Source organism: Calidris pugnax, unplaced genomic scaffold (assembly GCF_001431845.1).
Source record: "Calidris pugnax isolate Ruff unplaced genomic scaffold, ASM143184v1 scaffold103, whole genome shotgun sequence".
Taxonomy (NCBI): Eukaryota; Metazoa; Chordata; class Aves; order Charadriiformes; family Scolopacidae; genus Calidris; species Calidris pugnax.
The window spans coordinates 9,117,665-9,145,347 of record NW_015090990.1 but is presented as its reverse complement, the minus strand read 5'-3'; the positions used below and the strand labels follow the sequence as shown (position 1 = coordinate 9,145,347).

Sequence of the window (27,683 nt, the reverse complement as noted above, 5' to 3'; positions counted from 1 at the left end):
CAGAATTGATTTGGGATGTATTTTCTCAACATTTTAAGGAGCTCTCAGAGAGAAAGCACACCCATTCCTATTCATTAGCCTCTTAATTGACAGACTTCACATTTCTAAGGTATTTTGATAATAATCGAGGTTAAAGGAATTAGCTGTTATTTTCTGTGAGGTGACCTCTTTTGTAACCACTGTTTGAATTTTGCCACAGCCCACTGTTTGTACCAGACATGAAGCTGGTCACATCTCCACCGTAATGAAATGGATCTTGGATTTTCATTCAAGCCAAGAAGGGGTAAGCCATTACTGCAGAACAACCTGAAGCTATAGGAAAACCCTAAAAATAGTTTATTTGTATGCCTTGGATTAATCCTAATTTCCTTTTGACTCACCACAAGTGAAGTATAAGGCAACCAAACACAGGGATTTAATGTATTTCAGTGTGAAAATTCAATTTGGGCACAATTACAAGTAAGGATAATTGTAGATTAGTAGCAAACTAAGGATAAAGATACCATGATAGGTTTAGGCATTTTAAACAAAATAATAGTTGAAGGTGCTCCATAGTGATTGAAGTACAATAATAACCTGTAATGTGAACAGAATTGACTAAATTTTTTTCCATGGTAGCAAAGTAATGCTCCACAATAAGAAGTCATATTTCTATGACTGCACTGAAATCTTTTTATTAAAAAAAGAAACTCTTTTCCTTGAATTTTCTATGTCAAAAATACCAAAAATTTTTCCATGATATAGCAAAATTTCTGAAACAACAGACTCTAGCATTCTCTTCCCCCCCCCGCCCCATCCCTCAGCCCTGCGTCATTTGAATAGGGGGAACTGCTAAAACAAAAAGATTATAAAACTGTGACCTTGGTCTTATGATTTTAACTGGTAGAGCATAAATACTGAGAAACTATGAAGTTGCCTTTAACCTTTATGGCATTACAGAGCTAGTTATAAAAACAAGCTGTAAAACACACCAAAAAGGTGACCATTTCACTCCATTTTGATTTGACCATTTTGCTTTCAAAAGGAATTTATAAAAACACCCAGGAACAATGAACATTTGAACTCAAAATGATCCAGGTTTATTTTTACTCCAAAAGAAGAAGTCTCAATAGAGATATTGATTTTCTAGCATTCATCCAATATTGCACAGAAAATGGACCTGACCTTGCAATCCCTAGCGGAGACAAGGAAGCAGTCATTACAGTCGTGGGTTCCCATTGATTTCAGTGGGATTACTTGCATAAGTAAGGGTTTTCTCAATATGACCCAGTGTCCCATTAGCTGTAAGACCAATCATACATAGATGTCGGTTCCACTCAGTTCAGAAGGGTGTGGTTTACTTTCCTGTTGTATATTCATCCTATGGTTTTAGTCCTGAGTATTTACTCTACATATTTTTTTGTTTTCTGGCCATTAGAGCCTCATCATTATGTGAAGGGCACCAGTCCTCCTTCCATCTTGAGTAGTTTTTTTACTGTGTCTTCAAATGTCGTTCTAAACTCAGAGTTAATCTCTGATCTTAACAGCTCTTTCTTCCTTTGGTTCTGTATTCTATAATGAAAAAATACTTTGGGGTAGGCACTATCTCTCACTGTATTTTTTAATTAATACATTTTTGAAGTCTCTAGGGCCAAACGAGACTGAGACATTACTGTACTTTGCAAAATAAACACAAATTAGTAGACAGAAAGCTAAAGCCTATGAGCCCTTTCCCAAAGCTAGGGAGCTTTCACAGCTCCTACAGGAATGCTACAGGAAGGTGGAGGAGAGGTGTGTAAGAAACAGAGTGACTGCATGTTTTTGCCTTGCAAAATTGCCCAGGCATAGTTGAGGGCTCCATAGGTGACTTTGTTTCGTAGTAAATAATAATGACCCTCCAAAGCATGTTGCCTGCTTTATTCTGGATGGACACCATTAATTTATGCAATTTTCATTGAATTGCAAAGCTTTAGTCCAAGCATACTGGCAATTGATTATTTTTGTTGGCGGTATTTTCAAAGAAATGAAGAAATGAAATGTACAGTATATTTCAGTTTTCAAAGATCATTCTGATGTCCCATTTGCAATGGAAATGAGCATATAACATATTCATGTGTACAGATAAGGAAAATTACAAACATTAACAACCCTTGTTCTATTCATTTATAATATTCAGTAAGAAAAAATTCCTTCCATTCCATAGTTTTTAGTTTTCTCAGTAGGACAATGAGAGACAAAAAAGTATGAATTAATGGACAAAATATGCTTAATTATTTTCTAAGTACGTTTCCTGAAAATGACTATAATCTGAAACACAACTTCTTTGTGAGTCTATCTACTAAAAAGCTGTCATTCCATGACAATTTTATTTTATTTTTCGTATTGCTTTGTATTTGTATCAAAGATAACATTGCTTATGAAATCAAATAAACCAGAGCGTGTGTGTGTACACACTTACATTCTTGTGGCCAAGCAGCCTTTGATGTGCAACTCTCAACCTGTTTAAGCGAACTGCAGTGTTTGCCTTATCAGTGTCAGTCAGTTTCTGCACAATTTAATCTGCCACTAAAAAGAAGTTTTTTGCTCTTATGGATATAAAACAGTATGTCAAGGATAAATCAGTGGAGCTTGCCTTCCTTAAAATTTTAGACACAACCTGAAACTGTAGCTCTTTTCTTCTCTCATCTCAATGGGATGTTAACCTAACAATCACAATTTTAAGATGGGGAAATTGTTTTGAGCAGAAATAAATTGTCTTGCCAGCATAGTTTCATGGGGTAACATTAAGGCCCATTGGGCCTGGGGTTCACAGCTTATGATATCGGGTATTGGAGCACTGGTGTGAAAGTTGGAACATGTAGAGAAAGAAGAATAGGAATTAAATAAGAGTTCTAGATGGTCCAAGTGAGTTGAAGCAGCTCAGCAATAGACATCCCAGAAACCTGCAAGGAGCCTTATTCACCAACTACCTTCTCTGGCGCGTTGCCATCTCCTGCCAGCACCCCCGAGGAATTATTCTCTGTGAGTGTGAAGATTCCCTTTTTTCCTCTTTTGTTGAGGTATCTAAAGATATTGGGCTTTAACTTACAGCTTATATTTGCTGAACAAAAAAAGGAAAAAATATCTGTGTTTTTCTCTGCAGCTGCCAGGAAAAAGAAGTCCATTATTTGTGGCTGATAGGGGAGCAGGAGAGGAGGAGTCTTTTGTCTGCTGCTTCCCCGGGGCCTGGAGCGGAGCGGAGGCTGCTGCTGGCTGGGAAGGGAAGGCAGGAGCGCCGTGGTTTCCCAGGTAGGCTCACAGTCTGGGCACAGCAGGCTGCCAAACAGGGCTCTAAACAGATCTCTCAAATTTGGACACTGTGAAAGGCACACACAGTAAAGGGAAAAACAGCTGCCACTCAAAAATGCAAAGCTGAGGTTGACCTGCCCACAGCCCCCCTGCCCGCGCTGGCAGGGCGCAGGGGCACCTGCGGCATCTCTGCAGATGTGGCTGCTGTGTGGCCATGCCACAGGTGGAAAGTCCTTATGGCCAGACACTCCCTGTTGTGACCCTGAACAAGTTAATCACATCGCCCACCTTGAAGGTTCACGCTACCACGATATAATTTATGTGGGCCCTCAAAGATAGATGGAGACGTCACATATTGATCACGAGGAATCACTGCCAGTCAGTCTTTCTGTTGGTTTCCATCCCCGTGATGTGTTTTAAAAAATATTGTATGATTCAAAATTATACCTGTAAAACCTACAAGTAGAAAATTACTGTGTGCATTTATCTTTAATAACAACCTTGTGCATATTTATAGTACTAGTTTAGTAGAATGTGTTATACTAGTTTATTTCCCAGTCTGGTTTAAATGATATTATTCATTAGTAGTTGTGAAGTGGTATGACATATTTTTTATGTTGCTTGTTTGTAACAAAGGTTCTTAATACCTTTTCATAATGAAAGGGGATAAATGCTCACATGGAATATGTGAAATTGTGCTTGTAAGAGCACGGAGCGTTGTCTTAGGGTATTAAATTAGCATTTGGTACTGCTCTGCTTTGTGTGTATTTCTAGCAAATGTTTCAGCTACAAATCACTATAATACACCTGTATTCGGGTTCTTCAATTCATATAGCATTTAAATCCTGCCAATACTGTGTCTTATAAATACAAATATGCAATTTAATTTAATTCAAGCATGCAACACATAATTTTTCTTCTAATTAAAATATGATATTGCAGTGTGGTAGCTGCCTAGGGCAAACAGGACACATCACATTGCCAAACCAAAGGGAATACAGATACAGCACCGAAGGCTGGCAGGAGGAAGGGAGCCAGCCCTCCGAGCCCAGAGCAGAGGGCATCGATAGTGCCCTGCCCGGAGGCCACGGCACCTGCGGTACCCGGGGGTCCAGCCTGTCCCGCCGCTGAGGACAGTGGGGAGCAGGGGCCTGGCAGCCGGGGGTGCATCCGCCCCGTGGTGCCGCGCTGCCCCGTTGCCCTTCCATTCCTCTGCGAGACGGCAGAAGCTGCAGAGCCGAGGGTGGTGTCACTGCTGCTTTGTCGTGTGCTGGAGTTGGCTGATGTGCAGCAGAACTCCAACAGTTGCGGGAAGGAGGAACTGCCCGAAAGCAGCAACTCGAGGGATTCGTATCACGCTCTCTCAGAATCGAACAAAACAACACAAATAGACCTTCTGCATAATGACTCAAAAAAACTGTTAATGGCCATCTTTAGTAACGTAGCAACAGCCAAACCCATGAAAAAAGGAAGTTTTCATTGAGAAAGCATTTCATTTTAAACATTGAATTTTTGTATAATGTAGAGTATGAAATAAGTTTTGAAAGGAAGCTGATGATTAAGAAGAAATGCAGTGGGCATTTAATAAATGGAGGAACCGCGAGATAATTAACTGGCATGCATAAAGATTCATGCTTTATACCAAAATTTTAATTTTGCACATAAATGTGCCTGATGTAGGCAGCATTTAATCACCTAGCTGACAGGAGTAACTACTTTCATTTAACCTTGACTGAAGATCATGAATTCTAACAGGTTTAATTGGATACATCATTTAACAGAATGAACAGAGCAAATTTTTCTCAATTCATAGGTTCTGATTGACATGCACCAGCAATAAGGCGTTGCACAATTAAAGCTGATCTGTATTCCTGGCCTGGGCAGCAATTGCCATAGTGATGTGACACTGTTTGATCACTGTGGCACTGAAACTATACTGAATTTCCCCTTGTTTTGAAAAGGGCAATGCTTTAAAAAAAGAGAGAGAGAGAAAGAGATTTTGGCACTTTAATTTTTTTTTTCACATTAATCACATTTATATGCACAAACTGTAAGGGAAGGAACTTGTCTTGTTATCAGTAACTCAGGGGAAAGAAGGAAAAATGGTATCTTCTTTTATCCATTTAGCACATTATTTACAGAAAGTCAAAAATGTGGATAGTCAAATGAATTGTAACACATTAAGGGCCTGATTGTTCTGGGCTTCCGTTTGAATAGGGAGTAGTGCTGTGCGGCTCTGCTCTTCACCTGCAGTTTGGCATCTCTGTCCTTGCCCAAACCCGTTCCACATCACAGATAACTTGCCAGCTGAGTAGGGGTACTGAGAAGGGGTGCTCGTATCGCAAATGAGGTAGAAAAAGATGAGAGGGAAGAAGTGGTACCCAATGGTGAACTGCATGCCTTTCCTGACACGCAATGTTTCATGTGATAAAACCTTGAAAAAATTTGTGGAGGAGCTGGCAACTTCCAGTTCCCCATATGGTTCCTGTCCATCCACATGCCACCACTTTCACTGCCTCTGGCACCTTCCACAAGTCCTGGGTTTGACATGCATGAACTAGAATTGTTCTTCTATTGTTTAACACACACATATATATATATATATCTTTTATGTCTCTGTCGTCTGCTTATATTTTCGCTTCAGTTACCTCCTTTTTATTTTATTCTTTTACAGGAAGATTTGCTGAGCATTGAATTGTCTGAGGGCAGCGTAGCACACAATGTCTTTCAGCCTGGCTCAGTAGAGCCAAAAATGCAGTAAAAAATCATTCCTGGTTCCTGAACGACCTGCTAAAAACAGCTTCAAGCAAGTTCTTCTCCCTGCCATGAGAGCTGCAGCATCCAGGCTCAGCACAGCAGGTAGCTTTTCTGCTTTTTTCTCTCTCCGTCCCCTTAGGTTCAGTGCTTAAGTGCTGGTCCTTGATCTCACTTGCAGACCTATTGCTACCCATTTATCAGCTGTCATTTGTGTATAGGCAATGTATATACATTATCGAGCAACAAGCTTTGTAGGCGTGCGCTGTAGGCGTGCAGAAATCTTCAGGAAGGCTGGAATTCTGGTTGGCCCAAGGGCCTGAACTTTAAAGTCAGGACCACTAAACATATTATTAAAGTTTTTTTTGGTCATTTTAGAGGCTTCTCAAATTCAATTATTTATAATACCTTTCTCTGTCTGAGAAAGGTATTATATCATATTTCCAGTATGATTATTTGTATAAAGCAAAGGCATTTGCCAGTATAATTTATCCCTCACTATCATTTTTAATAGTTTCAGGTAAATGATTGGGCCACATCCCTGGCCTCTGCAGTGACATGCCATGCCTTGGGACCACAGCGGATGCTTGTCTTCATGTGCGGTGAGTTCCCAGGCAGTGCCTGGATCTTCCCTGTGTGGGAAGGAGGGCCAGGATTGGGTCGGTGTGCCTCGCACCACACAGTGTTAGTCTAGGGAGACTCAGTCCCCAGGTTGTCCCCAAGGTGCACAGAGCTCAGCAGCAGCACAGCTGAGATAAAACACAGCCCTCTCCCAGGAGCCATGCTCAGCTCTGGCTTTTCCTGGGGAATATTGCCGGGCTCAGTGGAGCTGCATGGACACCTATTTGCTGACCCGAGTTTGCTGCTGGAGGGGTCGTGCCTCTTTCAGGTGTGTCTCACCAGCTGCCTGGACAGCCCCGGGCTCTGGCCGCTTGCTCGTGTCTCATGCACCCAACGACACCCCTTTTCGAGTGCCTCACTACCTTGGGGTCTTCCAGCACCTTTCTGATCTTTCGTTTATCAGCTCCCCAGCAGCTCATCCTCTGCTCAGAGTCATTTGGGTGCTTCGCCTGCAACTCTCCTGAGGTGCATGTCATTCCTGCCTTGTCCTCATGCTCAGTCATCCATGCTGAATTATCTTCCACTCCTCCCTCTGGGAATAACTAAGGCTCTGACCCAGTGGGACTGTTTGTGTGCTTAAATGCTTTGATGGACCAGATGCTGAGCTGCTTGCTCCCAAACCTACGGTGGCTGGGGATTTCAGGCTGTATTTTCAGAAACAGTTTGTGCACTGGGAAGCATAGTCTAACTGAAAGTCAGCAAAGGACACTGGCTTGTGCATTTTCAAGTATTCTATCTATCATCTTTAAACCTTTCTGTTCTCTTTAGTTTCCAAACAACCATCTTTCCAAGTTTTGATCTCCTATAGAGGATATACAGCTGTAATAAATATATTTCACTTCATTTCCGAATCCTCCAGGAGAAGGTGACATTCCTTTTTTACTGATATAAGATCAAGTTGGTAATTTCATTTTGAAAGCTGTTCTGAACAAGTGGGGGAAATTAGAAGACCAGCCACGTTTTTCCCCAGGTTTTCCCAAATCCACCTTTGGAGCATGACCTAGACAAAATTCTGAGTGTGGTTAATGTTTACGCCTTTCTTGCACGGCGTAATTTAACTTTCAGAAATATAAAATGGGACAGCAGAAATATTTTTATGTGTTCTTACAATGTCCAAAGTTGTTTCTTACTGTTTTTATTTGAAGGAACTAGACACAATCCTGGCTGCCTTAACCACTGCCTTTGAGAGAGCTACAGCTGAGAAAATCCGCTGCCAGGAAGAAGTGAATAGAACTAACAAGGCTATTGAGCTGGCCAACAGATTAGTGAAAGGTCTGAGGTGAGGTCCTACAGGGCAGGCTAATGAAGCAGCCTACAGAAAGCACTTCTTTGTTATACACTACTGATCTGGCAATAACAGAGGCACTTAGCAAAGAACCTGATGAGCTGAAAAAATTATGTCATTATCATTCATTTTTTTCATAATAGAAACATGTTTTTGACCTTTGCATTTTCTTACATTTTGCCTCATTGTGGTATATATTAACTGTAAGATTACCTGGTAACTAACCTATCCACGAACATTAAGAGAAGAGAAATAGTCGATTGTAGATATTGACAATGAAGGCAATTTATTAAAATGCGATGACTATATTTGTAACAATTAAACAACGCTAATGATACTGCCCTGGGTTGGGATACAGAGAATATAATACAATTTGCACTACTTAGTTAAGCAATATGATAATTCTCTAATTATCTCTCTGAGATTTGCAATGGGTATTTCAGGAGAGAATAAATAATGGCAAAGCCATGAATTATCAAAAATCCATATTGTCTGTTGATCCAGGCTGGCTCAAGGGAATCCATACGCACTGATGGATTTTTCATTTATCATTCATCTACTGATGAGGCTGCTTTTTATACACATGCGCGCACACACACTCTCTTTTTACAGATACTTTATGTTATTGTAACATTCATTTAGGAAATCTCTTGTGGTGCTTCACTGCCATTATAGGTTTTGTGCTCTTCTACCCAGTACTTTCAAGCTGAGTTTGATAACCAAACATGTAGTAACCAGCAAAAATAGAAGATCCATTTGTTATTAAGCGAAATTATATGGCTGAGTGTGGCTAGTGGAACTTAAAATATAAAACAGTGCTTAGAGTTACTTCCTGAATCAATAGAAAGGATTTATTGACTAGAGGGGAGGGAGAGCTGTGCAGAAGGTCCATTGTTTCTGTTTAAAGAAGCAAGATGAATGCATTTAAAATGTTAACATCCGGGCTGAAAGTGTAATATATTTTAGTGATTAATAATGCCTGTAAAATTAAACCATGCACCTAATACAAAATAGTAAAATAAATAACATAGCAGATCTCTTTAAAGTGTGACAATAAATGATTATTCTAAGGTGTCTGATAATAATATTTTCTTCCACCTAACGTATCATATTGTTTGGTTCTAGCATGTCCCTCCTGCTGGGGCTGACAAGTGCTGGAATAGCATACATATAGAGATGAAAGGCAAAGGCTGTGTATGTTGGGGGGGGAGGCATAATGAAAAATAATCTAAAGGAGGAAAAAGAGATGAAAGCATAGAAGGAAAGTTGAGCCATGTGCTAGATGAAGACAGTAAAATGAATTTTAATGGAAAGCCCTTCAGCTGGTACCTCCCAAAGCACCAGCTCCATGAAGAAGGTGGCCAGCTCGACAGATTGGTGATGGAAAATTGAATTCGTTCCTATTGTTAGCTGTACCACACTCGGTCAAAGGCAGTAATAACCATATGACAGCTATTTGGTGATTTATAGGAAAAAAATCCATTTTAATCGAGTCTGTGGTAAACAACAGGTCACTGTTTACTACTAACAAACAGTGTAATTCTGACACTGCTGTACTCTCAGTCCTGGCTGTTTCTTTGCCCTACTTCTTGCTGAGAAGACGCTCTCTGATTTCCCTAGTTGTGTGGCAAAGTTATTTTGCTGTGATGAGAATTGCTCAAGAAAAGGGAAAATAAAATTGTTCACAACATTTCTTAGAATAAGCAAATATGTAAAGATTTCTTTATTAACCATTCTTTATATATATACCTTTACCATGACGATAGTAACAAATAGCCAAACGTGTGGGGTTTTTTTTATTCTTAGGGAAACTGTTGACCAAACAGCAGGAGAGCTGATAGCATCTAGCCAGGATCCCAGGGAAAAGCTTGCACCAAGTGTCACATCAAATCTCTTATTGACTTTATGGCATAAAAGATCCTGCCCAAAAGTAGAAACTGTTTTTTCCTGCTGCCTTCTCTGAGCCCTGGCACGCAAGGACTATTTTGGGTGGTTGCATGAGTAGTTGTTACTCTGTACCAAGGAATTCTTTGCTTCTGACAGGTGCCAATTATGCTGCGGACATCTGCCCTGGAGGCATTGAATCAAGCTGACAACTCATTTTATATCAATCAAACAACAACCATTTTCAATAATTTCCCATCCAGCTGGGACTGAATTTGCACAAGTGATCTATGTATTAGAGACATTACCAATCCACAGAGACATTCAGAACCGTGATTATGTTCTGTTTTCCCACAGAAACTCGTGCATCTGCACAAGAAAGGAACAACTTTTTCCACTATGCAAGAGGATGCTGACAACTCAATTTTGGTCACTTACTGCCAAACTCAACTTGCAACAGTCAACTCCTGTCAGAACAGAAGGGGATTTTTTTATGCCACACGCAAATCCTTCCTGTTGCTCCTCTAATCAACGTGAATCCCTAAGGTAATACTGAAGTACTGAATACTGTTTAGCCACGGTAGTGGGCAGCTCTTTGATAAACAGTTAGTAAATGAATGTTTCTTTAATCCCTTTTTCGAGGTAGTAAACGAGAGCTCGGCTTATCAACTGAGCAGTATTAGGAACAAGAGAAAATGTGATGCAGAAATGCGTTCCAGATCACAGTCTTTCATTCCTGCATTAGTTCATTTTCAAAGTTGTACAGGCGTGAGCCAAAATCTCAGCCTACTTTGCTTGAAAAACAGTAAGGTAAGTGAGGGTTTGCATGTAATACCTTCTTCACAGCTCCATATTTTTAAAAATACATGGTTAATCAGAAAATGTCTAGCAGCTGTTCCATTCCCTTTTTGACCTGTTAAACCACCGTGTTGCTTATATGAACTTCCTTCAAATACTTTATTTAATAGAACAGTGTATGTGGAGGCAATGAATTGGTAAAATGTTCTTCTGGGAAGGACCAAAACGTGCCCCTTGCTACTGTTTGAAGTACATTTGCTCGCTGGCTGGAGCTAGAGGTGACAACTAACCCACAGACCTCGGGAATATGGTTAGCAAGCCAGAACAGTAGGCAGGCTCACCTTCTTCTTGTATTCTGTTGAGTGCTATGCCCTGCTGTTTGCATAAGGGGACCGGCTTTTATTATTCTATTCTCTCCCCACTACTGTGCACCAGGGCAGCACAAAGCAAGATTTAGTGCTGGGATATAGTATTTGCTTGCTAGCAATTGTTACAGTTAAGGCAGCACTGAGACTTCCGTCTTAACCTGCTGTTCTCCCATGCTCATAATACTCTTCTTTTTAAAAAAAAACCTCTTTCATCTGAAATATTTCATGCTTGTTATCAGCTGAAATATGATTTTTTTTTCTTTTTGATGAGTCTGAATAAAATTCATTCACTCACATTTGAATTATGCAAGGAAGGGGGTGTGGGGAGAAAGGTCTCTCTTTTTGCACATTCATAATTCACAAAAAAAAAAGCTGCATATTACAAGCTGAAACTTTCCAGGTGGCTAGTTTTGACTGAAGGATAGTCTTCATGCTAATTACAAAGAGAGAATGACTGAAGGAAAAATGAAAGAGAAAAATTAAAAATGACACATATTGTGATTAACTCATTTGTTTTGTAGGTGTGTCATACAAAAGTTCCATTGTGAGCCACTTAGAGCAAGTTTAAAGTAACAATTTCATTTAAGTTACGATGAACTACTATAATTACATAATATCAATGTTTTGTACTGCAATTTCACTAAGAATCTCCCCACAGAAGCTGCACAAGCTTTTACTTATGCAAATGTGGAAGCTCACAGTGAAATCAGTGCAGAATCTTATGAATCATTAACTTTCCCCAGAAAGCTAGCCTGGGGAAGCAGGGAAACAGCATGCAGTGGCATGGTCTGTCTCCATATCCTGAGTCCCTCTGAATGCCAGGCTACTACAGAAAATAACTCAGAGTTTTTGCAGTTTCTTTCAACTTCCTACACTGTGTGTCAGGGACACCAAACCACTAACGCTTTGGTATTCTCTTTTCCTTGCTTTACTCCCATATACCAGTGGACATAAGAGGCTGCACATCATCTGATGAGCACTGTGTGACTCTCCACAGGACCAAAGGGGTACCTGGGCAGCAGAAGCCAGGAGTGTTAGAACAGTCTCCCTTAATCTGTAGAAAAAAGGTGCTGCGACATAACCTTCTGTGTTCTCATTGAAACACCTGAAAATAAAATACAAGCATGTAAATAAAGTAATATAACTGTAATTTTAAACATCTGAAAGCATAACTGGCAGAGGTTCCCATAGTAATTGCTGACCTTGCTGACCAGGACCACATGGAGCAAAGATGAGTGCAGAAACCACCCAGCACTAAGTTCCCAATAACCTCGTGGAGGCAAATTTAAGAACTGTTGAATTCAGCACAGGAATCCTCATCTGTTTTTTCCTGACTTTTAAATCAAGTGAGGAGAAGTGTTTTTCCTACTGATATTGCTTATTCTTACAGAAATCGAGTGAATGCTGAAACACACCAGCCTCTCAAACTAGGAATTTAAAACTTAACCTTTATTTTTCTCGGTCCCCATTCCAGGAACAAAAGGCCTTGATCCAGTCGCTGTGCAGACGGATGACACGATTGCTAAACAGAAAAATGACGGCAGGGCCTAGCAATACTGTGGCCACACAAAAAGCCCCTGGTCTTACAGGTATAGTCATCATTGGCATATACTGATCAACGCCCAGCTACAGGGATCACATGGATAAAAGTTAAGCCTGGGTCAGATTTAAAAGTTATCTATTTGGGCCAAAAAAGGAAAGAGCTAGTTGGCAGCTGCAAGTACTAGTGAGAGTAAAACCAGCTGCTGAGCTGTCAAGGAAACACTGCAACTCTTTTTTTCTGAACTCCAGATGTTGCACAAGGTGTTTTTTTAATGCCCCAGAACCATAAGAACTCTCCTAAAGCATTTTCCTACTTTAAGCTTATGGAAGTATAATGAATGGGATACAGTACATGACATTGTATCCCTTGTCTTTTCGCCAGCCCTATACTGGTATGATTTTTATAGGTATGTGTTATACAGCAGGTATTTTTTGCTGGAGGCCCTGTTTTGGTAGACAACTTGGAAGAAATTATATGTATTTGACCTAGTACTTGCAAGTTATTTATGTTCAAAGTATTTTTTAATAGTCTGTTGTTTTTTCCATCAGCTATCTCTCTGATTACGTTCCGCAAATATTCAAAGTATCTTCTTCTGTCTTCCTACACCTGTATGATAGTTATCTTAACTGGCAAGGATTGCAGTGCCCTGGACACATTAACTCTATCTGGATTTTGACTTGTCTATTTGACCCTTTCTTATCTTATTTACACCCTTGCATGCGCTGTAGTTCAATGATTGCAATTTGAGCACTCCTCCTTTCTATCTAGCTGAATAGTTCTTCCCAGCACACTACCATCCTGATGTGTAATCACCCAGGAGACATAATCATTCACTTAGAATAAAAATAATTCTCCTACCATTTGCTCCTTGCCTCCATTCTGCCCTTTTTCTCTGATTTATTACACTATATTCCTTATGGCAATATTTTGACATCTATCCCCTCTGTTCAAGTCTTGTGCCCACCCTTTGAGGGAGTGCTTTGAACAGAGGAAGGCCAGGATGAGTGGGTATCTAGCTCATATACTCACTCACCCTTTTATTCCAGTGTCATTTCCCCCACCTCCTCATTATATTCCTGAGCCCTTCCCCTCCTTCTAGTTTAGCTGCACCTATTGCCCCTCCTACAGCTACCAGGCATCCTCCCTTCCCTCCCCTGCCCCTCTGGCAAATGACAGAAAATGTTTCCTCACAGCCTCTGCTACTCAGGATTGTGTCTGAGCACATAGGGATCCAAAGCCCAAGCCTATTACGTGGCCTTCTCTAAGCTCTCTAAATCACTTGACCCCAAGAAGGTTGCCACAGGACAGCACTTACCTGCAGCGCAGGCTGGAGACAAAGTGCTGTTAATGCAATGGCACTGAATTCCTTCGGCTCTGATCTTTGCTGCTTAGTTAGACTGCAAGAAAGTATTTAGCGAGGCAGAGCACTGAAATTATTACTCTTTAAGCTTAGACTGGGAATTACTGTGAAATTCGTTAATTAAAAAGTTCAAGCTGAGAAGCAAAACGCTTTCAAATTCAGCCATCACAGTGCCCCACTCAGAGCTGCACCTTCCACCTCTTCTTTATTGCTGCCTTCATTTTCTCACATTACCTTACATGTTGCCTGTTGGTTTTGCTGGTGACGAGGAGCGTCCTCCCTGATGCCACCCCCAAACTGCAGCAACAAGGAGAAAGCTCTTTATGCCGAGTATCGATCTGGTGGTATGCACCAGCCCGGGGTGGAAGAGCTGCTTTAATTTCTTGCTCCCCCGGGAGCATTTGATTCAAGGAGGATTTTCATAGCGTGTTGAGCCTCAGAAAGTGGCTGCTATTCAGTAAATGTTAGTTGCAGCTCTGAGTCTGAATGCACGCTGAGGTTTCCTTCTTCCTGTGGCATTAACCTGTGTTCTGGGGCAATGAATTCTGCATGTTTTTCCCCACTGCAGAAGAGCAGAAATGGCATCTTGCTCCCCCTGACTGCCAGGCCTCTGTTCCTGCACTCAGGTTTCAACAGATTTTTCACCAATTCTCCACAGAAGCTTCCAAATCTGGTCTCTAAATGGGACTTCCAGACCGAAAGAACTTGAATCAACTTTGTTGTTACTTGGGATGTGTGAGGTCAGCGTTGGAACATTTGGCAAGCCCAGGCTGAGGACGTTTCATGAGTGTCTGCATTACTCTGACATCTGTCACAGGTGCCTGGCATGGTGCTGGCACACACTGGGGACCTCCCAGCACAGCGTGCCTTTTGCTGGCCTCAGGAGGGTGAGCCCAATACACAAATACACACACGTGCTCCTCACTGTGCTCAGAGGAACACACTCATTTCTGCTACTATACATCTAGAAAAACACAACCCGGGAGATGGCTCTGGAATCACAACACAGGTAGGAACAGAATTGTCTTGGTGATCTCAGATGCCATTCATTAGCCTACAAATAATGTAGGCTTGCTTGTGTGCAAATCTGCTTCCCATTCTGAATCTGTAAAATCTGCTTATGGACAGTAGATACACAGAGCTGAACTGTGGACACAAAGATGTAAATATACCCATGATAGGAAGCCAAGAGTTGCACAGAAGAGGCTTCAGAGGACACCAGAACACCAACTTGGATTCAGCTTTTGAATTAATAAATGACCTTCACCATTACAACTGAACTCAGCAAAACCCCACACCTGAAACCACCAAATTCTAAGGTTTTTGAAGCCATGCAAAACAAATTCCTCCTCCTCCTGGTCCCACACCTTTTGCATCAAAGGCTCTGCAGGTAAGGGGACATGGAGGGCACCCAGTCTGTGCCTGTAGGGCCATTGCCTTCAGGGACCAGCTGCCGGGCACGGAATCGATGGTGGGCTGACAAGCTGCTGCGTGCGATTAAACAGACTAAATGACACGGTAAAGGCAGGGACTGTTTTCAAGGGACTGTTTCATTGACAAAAGAATCTCCCCATAAGCACCCACTAGAGCTGTCACTAAGGTTCAGGGTCCTACACATACCTGTTACTTCTTGTTTGCTTCTCAGTACCCGTAGCAGCACGCAGTTTCCCTGCCTCAGTGCTGAAATACAAGTGTTAATAACTGTAAATCAAGCAGCAACTTCACCAAAGTAAGGCTTTTAAACACCTGCAAACGCAGATGGCACAACACCTCCGTGTTCATGTGCTGCATCGCAGGTATGTCCTGAATTTGGGAACATTTTGAGGTGTGACACTTTGGGTGCCATCCTGGTATTTCTGCTCAACAGGTAGCTCCACCAATTGGGGATTAGCACCCCAAAAGTTTTCTTCGGTGAAGGAGGCTGACATGGCCTGTGTACGGCTCCTCCCAGACATAACTGTAGGAACCCATCAGTCATAGATCAGTCAGTGCATTAATTAGGGTTGAATTGGCAATAGTTAGCTGGTTTTTCTATTGTCTGCCTTCCAACAATGTACAGAATACAGTTCACAATATTTCCTTCCTGTTTCTAGTAATTGAAGATTTAATTATTAAAATCTATGCTTACAATGAAGTTTTAGGAAAATGGAGTATTTGAAAAAAGAGATACATATTTCCTTTAGTAATATGATTTGATTTATGGATTTTCAAACTTACCACTTCAGCCTGAACTCAAAAAGCAGAAAAATACTTTAAGTTGACAGTTCTTTAGGATGAATTGCAGATACTTTTTTTGGATGCTGACAGTAATTTCCTTCAGGATATTCTTCTGGCTGAGAAGCTGTAAACAAAAAGACTTGCAGCAGCAGAAATAGACATGAAGACAAACAACTAAAAGAATTAGATCAGTACATTGTTAATTATTTTGATACTGAATTTGGCTCCTTTGGATCTAAACCAAATACATTTATTTTTTAGAACTGTATTTATTTCATAATCTATATTTTTCAAATCACTTATCCATGATTAATATATCCATGTGTATGTGTCTACTCTCCAAGAACCACTGTGTCTCCATCACAAGAAAAATAAAATAAAACTTTCAAATCACCATAATTTATTCTTCTAATTTATTTAAAGTAGAAGCTGCTAGAGGGGAATTTTAGTGTTCTGGTTTACATACCATATAAATATAGCTTTCGCTGGTACATTTTCCCACAACTCATTATAGTTCTAAGTTGTTAAAAATTGTATCACTATTGATATTGCTAGCTGGACCCCAGGACTACTTGGAGCTGTTTGTGTCTGTTGGACCACTGACCCAAGAGACCAGCTAAAACTCAAGCACCACCAGTGGAAGGATTAGTGAGCAGAGTGCATCACTCATTTCTAGCCTGGAGTGGCCACAGTTGCTGCAGTAGCATCTGGCCCCTGAATGTGCACTTCTCCACGTGAAAGTCAGGGATATTGAAAAGTTAATAAGAGCATTTTCCAACTCTGTAACTGCTTTGCAGGGCGTATGATATTCCTTTCTGCTATGGTGATGCACATGATTATATATCTTGTGCAAGCAGTTACTGAACATGCAAACCGGGAAGTGGATGTTAAAAATCATTGCATTAGTAAATGAGGAATCATATCTAATTTAATTAAGAGATAAATATACCCTTAATAGTAAGCAAATGTTGTCAGGTGATATCACTTGTACTTGCGTATCTTTTCCATCATCAGAGTGCTTTAAAAACCATCTAATTTCCGCACAGCATGTCTCCCTGAAATAGGAAAACAAGGCTTTATTCAGATGGCAAATGAAGCACAGTTTAAAGGACTTGACCAAAGAGTATCAGCAAGTCAGTAAACTCAAAATGTAAGCTATCAATAAAATCATTAAGGAAATCTCTCACAAGGGTTGTGTTTTTGCAGTTAAGGTGCAGGAATTTAATAGAGTTGAAAATTATGACCCATCTGGCTGACTCTTACAGCTTCAGGCTTGCCCTGCAGCCTGCATAAAGGGTGTGGAAATGGACTTGGAGCTTCATGTAGTTATCATGCCTGAGCTGTCCTAGCAGCTGAAGGTAAGGGGTTTCCAGAGAAATGAGTTAACGATGATCCAGGCATTAATAGCATGCATGTGTTTGCCCTGCCATGGTATTCTCATCACACAGTCTTTAGACTACCTCAGACTTTACAAAAATCAGTTTTTGCATTGCCATTATAAAACTTCTTACTTTAATAAGTCTAAAGATAGCAAAGAAACTATTTCAGAGAGCAAAAAGAAGAATATTTAGAAGAAGGAAGCAAACATTCTGTTAAAGTAATTTTGGGGAAAATAAAAGCCTTCAAGGATTTTGAAAAAGGCACAGTCCTTATTTGTGACCATGTGGAGCTTAAAGGAGCTTTTACCAAATTCCACAATAGCTGCATTTGAATGGTAAGCTGTGGGAACTCACAAAATCCCAGGCAAGGAGCTTCCCCTTGCTTTAGAAATCTACACGTTTTAGACATATACTTCCATATAACTGTATTTTGTGCTGTCATTTACATGGGTGCAGTAAAGTCTGGTAGCAATCCTACAGCTCACTTTGAACTGAAAAACCACACAAGATCCAGGGACACAGAAAATCACCCCTTGATTTCTGAAGAGTTAAATTGCACCTGCAAGCTGTGTCAAGTTCCACTTGGCGTAAGCTCTGGTGTCTCTAGTGCATTTCTGCCACTGCTTATTCTTTCTTAAACCTTCTATTTCTTCAAGAAAGACACACTTGCATTCCAACTGTTAATGAAAAAAGGGGACAATCCTGAAATGCTTAGTCACTTCCGTATTGTGATTTTTTACTGATGCCATGAAGGAGAAGACATAATCCTTTAATTATCATAATTCAAAGGAGAAGGGGGATGAGAAGGTGGAGAAAGATTATATAAAATGGATTTATATTGCTTTTACAACTGACTTGTTTTCAGTATAATGTCACGATCTTAGTGTGGGGGATTCTCCATGTGTCATGATCCTACAGATGTTCTTGCACATCACATGCAGCTGCACTATTTGTCATGGGCAAATTTAATAGCAAGATGCTTGCTACATGTTCCTTCTATTCTTAGGCCACAAAAAAAACACTGAGGGAAAAAAAAAAACCCACTGCCTGATAGCCTGCTTGCATGCTTCACTTCTTTATACAGTCTTTTAAAACACTTAAAAACAAATTTTGGGAACACCATATTTTGTACAAAAGTCTGTGACACCTGCGATTACTTCCATTACCTTTGCTAGAATGATTTGTCAACTGTGTTCTTTCTAACATTTATAATGCTAATTAAATAATTTTAAGTACCTGAAGCGGTCATATTCCTAACAGTGGGGGGGTCCTTCAGGAGCTTGAGCCTTCAAAAGGAAAAAATACTTTCTGCTAAGTCCCAAGTATCCTTTGTTCTCATTGACTATAGTGGCAATTCAGGAACACTCCATACCAGGATATCACATAGCCAAATGCTGTCACAAATTTTGCAGAAGCAAACTCAGAAGAGCTCTGCTACTCTCCTAAATTTCAAATCCTGGATCTTCTTTAGAAGTATTCTCCTCATTAAACTTTGTTGGTCCAAGGCTAGTGTGTCATTCAGCTCTTCAGAGGGACCTATATCCTTGGGGTCGAGCTTCTTGCAGGAAGCAAGATTTTGCAAAATTAAAAGGAAAACGAAATCTAAATTTTTCTCTTGAAAAGCCTATAATGTACTGAAACATGGGCTGTCTGGTTAGTGGCAAATGAGGTTAACTGAAGAACCGGCAGTGCAAGGAGAAATTTGGACTTCAGAGGAGTGAAACTGGAAGCTGAAGTAGGAGTACATCCAACTAAACTGAACAGGATAAAACTCAAGAAGCGGGTACAAATGTAGAACAAGTTACAAGTGTTACACTATCAGTAAAAATATGAACAAAAATAGATGTTATAAATGAAAAGTATGAATTTAATTACTGTATCTCCTCCAGTAGAAAGAGGACAGTAACCTGCTGGCGCTAATCCAGCGGAGCCTGGAGCAGGCCGCACGCAAGGAGAGGATGAGGGAGCTGCGATTCTTCAGCTTTGAAAAGGCCAAGAGGGTGGGGGGGATTTATTGCTGCCTGGAAATACTTCATAAGAGGCTACAGAGAAGACTCAGCCAGGTGTTTCTGACAGGTGCGCAAGAGTGGGAAGAGGCAACGGGTAGAAGTGAGAACATGGGAAACCTTGACCAGGAATTGGGAAAAATTCTTTACCAAAAGGATGGTGAAACGTTGGAGGGGGGCCCTGGGAGGTTGTGGCGCTCTCAAGGTGAGGTTCCTCCAGAGGAGGACTGTGTGTCCTCTCATTGAAAGTGATCACGCTTGACAGATCACCAAGATATGAACGTCTATACTTGTAACATTAAAATATACATACGTTTACAAGTGTGGTTGAAACTTTGAGTGCTTATAAAACATAGAAGCAAAGACGGATCAACAAGGTATAAACTGTTTTGCCATGGAAAATCATATTTCTAAAATAAATGCTCCATTTATGTACTATTGTATTGGAGGTATTTTAAAACATCTTGACTTCAGCACATGCTGAAAACACTGCATATGTGTAAGATATGTAGTCATGTACCAAGTTGACGGAAAAGTTCTTTTTGTTACCAAGAAGCTGATCAGATAATTTTGGAAATGTGTAACAAGTGTTTCTGATATTAAAGATGTGCATCTGTGAACACAGACTGTCAAAGAAAATGGAATATTCCAGTGAGTCTTTTCAGAAGAATGCTAGAAAATAGCATTGAAATATGCAACAGATATGTGAAGATATTAGTTTTCAGTCTTCAGATGATTGCTTAGCTCAAAAGTTAACCAGATGTGACTATGACATTTCTCCTTCTGTTTCTAATCAATCTCTAATCATACATATGGGATTTACTTGTGTTTGTGTACAGACCCAATTCCAGAAATTGTTGTGCATTACCTCATGTGTGTGTGTGTGTAAGAGAGAGAGAAATGAATCTTAGAGTCAAACATGTGATCTTAATTATCCTATACCCTTATAGGTTACACTATAGTCTCCTACAGCTATAGGAATTTTTAACTTGGCTCTACAACTTATAGCTCTCATTTTAATAATCACAGAATTCCTCCTCATTGTGCAAATTATATTGGTGATGAAAATCAAACACTTTTTATTAGCTGGTCTCCCAATGGCAATGAAGAAATACAGGTCAATCAGACCTATATAGATCATCCTGATTCAAGAGAAGACAGGAAAGCGTGAATGCTTCCAAGATCTGCTGCTCAGTCACAATTCTGCAGTTATAGGAGGGTTTGCAAATCCTTGCTGAACTCCGCAATTCACAAATGATCCAAGGGGACTTTATAGCCCAGTAAATGTGATTTTGCCATTATTAGTAAAAAGCAATAAGGTTTGTATTGACATGAGAACGTAGGGTCTCAGCAATTCCCTGGGTTTCTCTGGGCCTCAGTAAATTTTAACTTGTTTTAGCAATGAGTACCTCCAGCTTTGAGATACTCTTGACTAGATTTGTTTTAGCTTAACCCTAGTTTATAGTAATAACAAACGGTTATTCATTGTGGACTGAATTGCCTATAGCTCTAGATTGAGTCGTGGGGAAGAGTGCAGACACAGATGATACAAATCAGTCATTTAATCACAGTAAGCTGATTGTGTTAAGAAAACATATAAAATTAAATCCAAGCAGACACCAGACTGAGGAGAAAGACATCCCCCTCCCATGAATACCACACTCCTCCCTGTGATGACTCATCATAATACTCCCCCATTCCTTTTGAGAAATACCGAAGTGTCAATCTTAAGACCCAAAGGAGCACTGGAGGAGTAAGCACAACACTAAAGAATAGGGAAAGTTTTGTGTGCCAATTTTAACTCCATTTTTAATGAGGCCTCCCTGCATTCATTAAGTAATTTTGACTATTAACTGTTCAAAACATTAATTGGACTAACAATAAATTCTTTGATCTTTATATATTGTGCCTTTTGCCAATACCCTTTAGCCAAAAAGAAGACTTTGAGTGTAACACTACATCTTAACATCGCCAATATCTTTAAGGTTCCTGGAAGCTGAAATAAACACCATAAAAACCACTGAAGCTCGCACGCAGTTTTGGCCAGTTGCAGTCAATGCTGCTGTGCTGTATTTTCTCATGGGCAAGCTGAATAAAATCAATCCGGTGAATTAGCCCTCACTCAAGGTTACCACTCAGGAAGAGGTCAGTGTGTTTGCGTGCTGCTGTTTTAATCTAGTGCTACCACCAGCTTACACCTTTCTTTCCTTCCTGTCACAGCCTTTTACTGCTGTACTTCACAGGGCAGTGCAGCCAGCAAAGCCCTCTGACAACCTGAGTCTGAGTGTAAAGACACCGACCGCCTGCATTACGCCCCCAGCTATCATTCACATCTGTCTGTTTAAAAGAGAAAAATCTTACATTCCCAGCCCAGTTGGCTCTCCCGGTGCAGCAGGAGCCCTGCACGAGCTCCCGTTGATGACTGTGTGTGTGTACCTGTACGTGTGGCCCCGCAGCCCACAGAACAGCCCTTTGCCTAATGATTTTCAGGCCCTCCACTGTAGGAGAGAACATGGACAGGTTAGTGTCCTTCTGCTTGGGTCTCCCTGTGTAGCCCGAGCTGTTCCTGCTGCTCACCAGCTCTGCCGGGACCCTGCAAACCTCCTCCTCAGGCAGCCAATCTCAGTCTGAAACGCTTCCTACAAGCTGCCTTTGCTCTCAGCCAGCCCCGGCTGCTCTCTTGTTAAGGAGAGAAACGCACGGTTTCACAGACATGTCTGTGGCAGGGGGGCACCTCTGCGGGGACAGCTGGTTTTCTCACTCTCCACTATCCATCTTCATCTCAAACATTGGGAGCCACCATCTACTTTCAAAGTAGCCCTTCATGTCCCGAGTGCTGCTGCCACATGTACATATTCCTCCTAGAACGAGCTGAATGCAAAGAGTATCATATAATGATCTCCGATTTAGCTTGAAGTGCCATCTTTTCCTTCACTGCATTTTGTCCGTGAGAAGTACGCCGAGTCTTGTGCAGCTGTGCCCTTGCTCTTACTCGGCACACGTCTTCTAAGTTTTGCACCCATACCAAGAGTTCCCTTCTTCCCACTGAAAAGAGTGACAAACGGGTACAGAGCAGAGGAGCCCAAAGCCTGCACGGATGCAAGTCAGAACCAGGATGAAAATACTAACCTAATGAAAGAGGCTTCTTTGTCTTCCAGCGCATGTGCTGTGTGCTGGAAAGTGAAATCCCAAATGGAGAAGGGAAAGAGAGGACCAAGAAATTCAGATTCAGCTGCTGACCCTACTTATTTTCAAAGGACAGAGTATCTACTGTACTGAACAGTAATTCAGCCAACCACAGAATTCCTGCCCAGTCTCCTGTAGGTCACCTCCAAGCACCTCACAGGGGGACATGCACAATGGCCAGTTCCAGCAAGGTGCTGAGCACCTCCTGCTCTGCTCGAGGTTGGGTGCTCAGGATGCTCACCACCACGTGTGGCTGGACCCTGCCTTTATTTGACGCATTTCTGACTGAGCTGTGTAAACAAAACACAGTTCTGACTCAGAAAAAACACACTGTATTTGTTATCTAAAACACAACTGGGGTTAAATCAATTGCCATCACCAGGCGTGCCAGCCTTTAGAACAGATCTAGCATTAAATCACGGATGTCTATAGGGAGTTCCCTTGGATCATTTGATCAAATTATGCTCTTAGAAGTACACTTTAAAATGTCATCGTGGTGTAGGAGGAAAAGAAAGAAAATAAGGCAACGAAATTAATGGAAATTTGGAGAAATGAAATGTTGTCTCATGTATTTTGACAATGTAGACATCAATAGGTTTGCCAGACAGATCAGCTTCAGATTTCAGATACAGCTCCAGCAGTATTTGACTTGTGCAAAATAAGCTAGTCTAAAGCAACTCACTAGCCATTTTCTCAGCTTTGCCCTCTTGAACCATTTTACAAGTTTATTTACAAAATAACAGTAATGCTTCTCCCATGCTTGAGGTCCTTCCCCAGTCCTTGGGATGAACGCTGGTGTCTCACAACATGGTCAGTTTCCAGCCATAGAAGTGCTTTAAGTAACAAGGTGGGCAGGCAGCAGCAGCAAAGGGGGAAAAGATGAGAAGATGAAGAAATGAGAGACTGCTAAAATAGTCAGGTTTAGAGAGCGAGAGGAGAGAGCACTGCAATGCCTGAAAGGCTGGGACTTCAGATAAATCCCACCGCACCTATTGTTTAATCATCACCCTGCTTTGCAAACAGCACATTGTAGGTACCTTTCCTCGGCTGACTCTGGTGCTGCACCCTGTTGCTTTCACCAATGAGACATCAAGCACAACTGGGCAAAACTGAGGGATCAACGGGGTCTTCAGCACCTGCAAGAGAGTTATAAAGAAAAGATCTTCTCATGGGGTTTTTGGATCTTAAACCGAGGTTGCTGGACTAGGTGTTTGGTGGGTTTGGCTTTTCACTTGTGAATGCGACAGATTTCACTGTGAAGCCTAAGAAAAATTTTAGCAGATTCTCTTGAAACAGGCTCATACTTTAATACTGACTGTCCATCCTCACACAACACACTGGGACTTGATTTTGCATGAATACAATGATGTATTACAGCACCGAGTAATAGAGATTGGTGTACTGAACTCAGGTTGGAGAATCTAAACATCTATCCTCTCGTTTGATTTGCTTAAAACTCTTTCTGACCCAAGCACCTAAATATCCTTAGTCTGGTCATGTTCCACACCTTCACCATATGGTCCTCTACCAGAGAACAGAATAATTCTAGGCAATTAAGGCACTTGCCCGTATCCATTTCATCTGCAGATCTTCGGAGATGCAAACAAAACACTGGACGGGGAAGACTGGCTAATGCTGATAGCGCTTTAGATCGCTTGATAATCTTTTTCCTGTGTTAGTTATTACTGAATGGAAATCAAACGCATGCATGTTATGGCGAGGAACAGATGGCACTTCTGTTCTGTGAGGAAGAAATAGGGGCGAAGGGGCAGCAAAGTTGAACCTCCCCCCTTCCCTGCCTTACCAGGATTCATTGTGCTGCCCTCCTGTTACAGTTGGCTGTGACTCTTTCTTGTTATAAAGAGATGTCAGAAGTTAGAGAGAGACAGATGATAACCTTAAATCCTTTACTGCATTTTATCAGGATTCTGAAAAAAAAAAATAAAAAAATAAAAGCCAGCTGAGTGAGTTGGAAAATGTCAGTGAGGCATTACACAAAGAACTTGATACATTTGTTGACCTTTCTTCTTCCTCCACCCTTCTCCTCTAAGACGGATTTAGTAGTAGTGGGTGCTTAGTGCTATGAGTGCTTTCTTAAAAATAATTTAGATGCTATTGTCTGTCTGGCACTCGGAAAACATCACTGTTTCAATGAGCCCCCACTGAAACGGAAAAAAAGAGGGTTTATTGAAATGCCTCCAAAAATGCACCAAAATTTCATTCTTTTCCTTGTCGGCTGAAACCCGTCTTGTTCTTGCCTTTACAGTCTTCTGTTTTATTTTTTTTAATTGCACTTTTGTATTCGGGAGCTTTTCATTCTTATCCCCTATTTTACAAATGGCGTGTGTGGTATTAAGAGCTGAAGGCAGAGATGAGAGGAGAAGTGTTTTGAACTGACTAATTTGCAAGCAAGAAATAAAGCTCTTGTAAGGTGGTCCCAGGGGTACCTTTGCCACGAACACTATTTGAAATGACATGTAATCTGGTACATTTCAAAGGCAAAACATTTCCTATTCTGAAGTATCTTCATGAGCCAGGGTTGGTTTACCTGTTTGCAGAGAATAATATACTCCACTGGGGACAAGGAAACTCCTTCCCTCCCCTCTCAAAATTCCTGTTCTTTTTTAAAGGGGCAATTGCAGCCAAGAATTTATTTCTGTCCTGTCTTTTGCTTCTCTGATGGCTTATAACTCAGCGCTTGCTACTAATACATAGCTGAACACACTCCTGGATTAAATCCCAAGTAACAGAACACAGCACATCCCTGCACAACGCGATAAATAATGGTGCAGAGCTCCCTTTCTGTTTTTAGAACAGTGGAAAATTTAGATCTGGCTCTTACAGACTTCTAAAATTTTAAGCATTTCACCATATATCTTTGATCTGGCGATTTCCTAATAGAAACTGTTCTTCTACAGAAATCAGAGTTCAACTGACCTTGGAATACTGTATTCATACACTTTCTCAGAACAGTTCAGTGTTTCTAGTCTTGTTGACATACTAAAAGGCTTACACACAGAAGTCCACATCTAATTTGTGAAGGCAGACATTTCAGAAAACCCTTACATTTAGAATTTTGTCTGTATTTCAGTGAAGGTTTAGCTGGTCTTGCAAGCTGACACACTTCATCATCATCGTCTGTGAACGGATTCATGTACTAGAAGGAATGTTTCTATATGTGTATGAGTTAAGCTCATGATACCCAGAGTCAATATTGCATGATTTTAAAAGCTTTAAAAATGTTTTAAATGGGGAATTTTTCCACAATTAAAATCCAAAACTTTTGCAAAAATAAACACTGATAAGTAATACAAACCTCTTCTATTAATTTCACAGCTGTTCTGCCCTAAAGCTTTTAGTTACGAAAAAAGAAACTGATGCTTTGTGAACTCTCTGAATTTACAGTGACCACTGCTTCAACACTTACCTGATTTTGTCTCTTAACTCTGGATGGAGAGAAATGTCTATAATAATGACCCTACGCACTGTTTTTTTAAAAATGAAAAACTTCCGTTAAATTGACTTTCAAAATCCATGTGCTCAAATATACTGGCTCTACATCGTATTTGTTCAAGTGTGGACAACAACGAATAAATTTTGTTACCTGAACAGAGATACCAAAGGCTCCTGGAGAGGAGAAGCAGGAGTGATGGAGTTGGAATGTCCAGAAAAAGAGAAATTTCTAAAAGAATTAAAAGTAAAAAGTTCTCTCCTGAAGCCAATAATGATGTGAGACAGCAGACTGGCTGGGGTGGCTTGTGCTGTCAGTTTGCATTACAAGCCTCAGCCCTTTGAAGGACAGATTTTTGCACTGTGAGTGACCCTAACGTGTGTTGTACTTGGAACTCTACCAAATAGAAGTCATGATAAAATATTATGCCCCATAGGTGGGTCTCACACCTTAACTGTTGTTTTCCCCAAGGCTCTGTCAACTGTATTTCTTAATTTATGGGAACTTTGCCCGAATGTGACTTGGAACAAAATGTGTTCAGTGTTCACAGAAACTTCCAAAGAATGTAGTGCTGTTCCCCAGAGGTGTGTATCTCCTGGGCTGGTCTCCCCGTATCGGTTCTGAACCATTAGATTAGCCTGGACTGGACAATCATAACAATTATTACTAACAATCATAAGAAAACACAGCATGCACCATGAAATAAAAGCAATTTCTCCCAAATGAGTTAGCAATACCAGTGGTCTTAGATATTCTGTTACAACCAGAGAAATAAATGAGGCCTTTCCATTAGTCACATGCGAAGGCACAGACGGCACTGCATCTGGAACACACGCTGTCTGGGGGGAGTCACAGTGCTTGCCTCAGACAGCTGCCTGGGCGAACGCCGGCTGCTCTCTGCAACCAGAGGCAGCTCCCTGCTCCTCTGCCTTTTACCAGCAACTCACCAGCCCTGGATAACTGAGCTTCAGCAACCGATCTGACCCCCTTGCCTAGATACGCTGACAACTCCCTAACCCTCCTCTGACCAAACTACCCCCAGCGCCAGTGCAAGGACTTCTGCTTCGCCCTCTGTACTGCCCGTCTGTAACGTTACATTTAGTGAGACCTTAGTTACCTTTAGTTCCTTATTTTTTCTTTAAATCAACCAGCCATACATTTCTGAAATACCCACTTCTGTGTGCATTTAAATATTTATATGAGCAGTAGGTAGGGATTCCATTAGCAGGAATCAATTGTTCTACTTCTGAGCTGCTCTTCAGACACAGCAGTATTTTGCTAATACAGAATACCTAGCCAGAAAGCAATACAGTATCCTAGTTCAGCTGATTTATTGAAACTATATTTTTGAGGGCCACTTTTTTTTTTTACTGTAGTGACTCATGCGATGTGGTGCCATTTAAACACTGTGTGTAGAACACATACTTGTTTGAACACTCCATTATTTGGCTCGAAGTAGTACAGTTATATTGTTCTGTTTAGGGAACAAGTTTGAATTTACCATTGACTCAGGAGAACTTCACAATGTATCGTTGGGTCAAGGACAGGAAGCTGTAGCAGAAAT

The 27,683-nt window shown here is 40.9% G+C and overlaps 3 long non-coding RNA genes across 4 annotated transcripts in view; 2 read left to right on the top strand and 1 right to left on the bottom strand.

The window, feature by feature from the left end:
• Positions 1 to 10,271, top strand: part of LOC106895009 — a 10,708-nt gene extending 437 nt beyond the window's left edge. Inside the window, exons 2-6 of the long non-coding RNA XR_001413350.1 lie at positions 200 to 283; positions 3,122 to 3,267; positions 5,942 to 6,126; positions 6,536 to 6,623; positions 10,169 to 10,271. This is a non-coding gene — a long non-coding RNA (uncharacterized LOC106895009). The remainder of the gene's footprint in view (positions 1 to 199; positions 284 to 3,121; positions 3,268 to 5,941; positions 6,127 to 6,535; positions 6,624 to 10,168) is intronic.
• On the bottom strand, positions 8,191 to 27,683 carry LOC106895008. 2 transcript variants are annotated; one of them, XR_001413348.1, is made up of 8 exons: positions 27,621 to 27,683; positions 24,473 to 24,596; positions 23,706 to 23,804; positions 17,047 to 17,152; positions 16,098 to 16,221; positions 15,501 to 15,560; positions 13,836 to 13,917; positions 8,191 to 12,082 (listed from the first exon to the last, which is right to left on the bottom strand). It is a non-coding gene; the product is annotated as an uncharacterized LOC106895008 (long non-coding RNA). The 2 variants fall into 2 exon arrangements; XR_001413349.1 differs by lacking the exon at positions 13,836 to 13,917.
• Positions 10,539 to 16,361, top strand: LOC106895010. The gene is made up of 3 exons (XR_001413351.1): positions 10,539 to 10,621; positions 12,452 to 12,566; positions 14,539 to 16,361. It is a non-coding gene; the product is annotated as an uncharacterized LOC106895010 (long non-coding RNA).